The following is a 2,541-nucleotide window of genomic DNA, read 5'->3' on the forward strand; positions in this document are numbered from 1 at the left end:
ATGGCAAAGCGGAAAAATTGTCAAAAACACAAATCTTTCTTCAAAATTAAACAAGCCATCTATACAGAAACAGGCAACAACATGGAAAACCCTAGAAGCTTCAACCATCAAGGAAATGCCAGAAAAGAGAAAACCAGAAATCATAGTGATAAAAAGTATAGAAATGCAAAAAGGTTCAAGCTTTTCAAACATACACTCAAGTAAAAACCCTACTTTACCAGGAAATAGAACAATGCAAAAAAGAAAACATGAACCAACCTGAAAAGGGAGAAGAGTACGGAAGGAAGTCAAAAATGAGGAAATTAGGAATTGCCGTCGAGAGCAAAGAAAGCACCTACAATCACCAAACAACGTCGCAAGGAGAAACGCGAAAATGCAGATAACAGGCGAAAACAGAAAAGTGAGAAAGAAAAGGAGAAGTTACAGAGAAGAGGAAAAACTTTTTCTGTGTGTAAAAATAAAAGAAGCAAGAGAAACGGGGCATTAAAAACCAATTCATGAGGGCATTAAAACCCTCGCGCATTCCCAAGGCTAGGACGCTAATACAAAAGCACGCATTTTTAGAGGAAACGAAAGAGGAAACACTCCGCATTCAAAAAAGAAACTCTACAAAGATAAAATTGACAAAATGCTTGAGTTCGGCTTCACCTGAGAAGGTTCGAAATCCTAAAACTAAGACTCAACCTTCAGAATAAAGACCGAGCTCGAGCAGGGGCACTGTTCATATCCCGAGTTAAGCTGTCTGACCCAGGATGTTTGGCGATAAAGCAACCGACCTCTTAGGGTCAGACTATCCGACCTCTTCTCAAAGAGCTCGGCCAAATTGCCAGGGAAGCCCAGAAAAGGGCCCAAATAGAGAAACACGACCCAAATCTAGAGGCAGCCTAAGCCTATAGAGAGAAGGGCGGTTCCCTTGAAGATAAGATGACCTCACTCAAAGATAAGATAAGATAACTAACTTATCTTATTTAAGAAGGTCGCTCAACACCATTATAAATACACTGGAGTACCTAGGTATAACTCATACTCTGATTCTACTAAAAACCTGCTTAATACCCTTGCTAACTTAAGCATCGGAGTCCCTTGCAGGTACTTCCACCCTCCGGTGACGAAGGATCAGCACCACCACCAAGTCCAACAAGTCAGACATCACAGCTCCGATCAGTAAAGGAGATCTCGTCCGAGATCGACCTACAGTTTCAGGTAACCCTCGGAACACCTGCCATTGAAGCTAACAACTTTGAGCTGAAACCTCAATTAGTGACCTTAGTTCAACAGAACTGCCAGTACCATGGACTTCTACAGGAAGATCCAAATAAATTCTTATCTGACTTCTTGCAGATATGTGACACAGACAAGACCAATGGAGTGAGTTCTGAGGTCTATAAACTTATGCTCTATCCTTTTTCTATAAGAGATGGAGCTAGATTGTGGCTAGATTCTCAACCTAAAAAGAGTCCCGACACATGGGAGAAGGTGGTCAATGCATTCTTGACCAAGTTCTTTCCACCTCAAAAGTTGAGCAAACTTAGGGTGGAAGTTCAAACCTTTAGACAAAAAGAGGGTGAATCCTTCTATGAAGCTTGGGAGAGGTACAACCAACTTATCAGAAGATGTCCTCCCAACATGATCTCAGACTGGACAATATTAGATATCTTCTATGATGGCCTTTCTGAGATATCCAAGATGTCATTGAATAACTCTGCTGGTGGATCACTCCACTTGAAGAAAACACCTGAAGAGACAAGAGAACTCATTGACATGGTTGCAAACAACCAGTTCATGTACACTTTTGAAAGAAACCCTATAAGTAACGGGTACTTTAGAAGAAAGGAGTTCTTGAACTTGACACTTTGAATGCCATATTGGCTCAGAACAAGATCTTGACCCAGCAGGTCAATATGATCTCTCAGTATTTGACTGGAATGCAAGTTGCATATGGCAGCACTCAAGAAGCTTCTTCTAAAGTAGAAGCTTATGATCCTGATCAACCCACCATCGAGGAGGTGAATTACATGGGAGAACCCTATGGAAACACCTATAACCCCTCATGGAGGAACCATCCTAACTTTTCATGGAAGGATCAACAGAAGCCTCAACAAGGCTTTAGTAGTAATCATGGTGGAAGAACCCAGAATAGGTTCAACAACATACCACCATTCCCATCTTCTCAAAGGAACATGGAAACCCCTAAGCAGAGCCTTTCTGACTTAGTTGCTATAGTTTCCAACCCTTCTAAGACCACTCAAAGTTTCATAACTGGAAAAAGGTCCTCTATAAAAAATCTGGAGGTACAAGTTGGTCACCAGAGCAAGAGGATCCCTGAGACTCCTCCTGACACTCTTCCTAGTAATACTGAGGTGAATCCAAGAGAAGAGTGCAAGGCCATCAACATTGAAGCTGAGGCCGAGTCTAGAGAGATCAGGAAGGCATTGAACGCTAGGGAGGAAGATCTCGCTGGGCATTCAATGCCCAAACTAGCTGATAGCCTGCCGCTGAATGCCAATGAAGAAGCCCTTACTGGACGTTCAACACCCATCC

The 2,541-nt window shown here is 42.3% G+C and overlaps 1 non-coding gene across 1 annotated transcript; it reads right to left on the minus strand.

Annotated features, from left to right (window-relative positions):
• Nucleotides 1-1,524: 1,524 nt before the first annotated feature.
• Nucleotides 1,525-1,633, minus strand: LOC127740212 (small nucleolar RNA R71). Its single transcript, XR_008000893.1, has one exon. It is a non-coding gene; the product is annotated as a small nucleolar RNA R71 (small nucleolar RNA).
• Nucleotides 1,634-2,541: the final 908 nt, after the last annotated feature.

The sequence above is a fragment of the Arachis duranensis genome, chromosome 6, assembly GCF_000817695.3.
Source record: "Arachis duranensis cultivar V14167 chromosome 6, aradu.V14167.gnm2.J7QH, whole genome shotgun sequence".
Lineage (NCBI taxonomy): Eukaryota > Viridiplantae > Streptophyta > Magnoliopsida > Fabales > Fabaceae > Arachis > Arachis duranensis.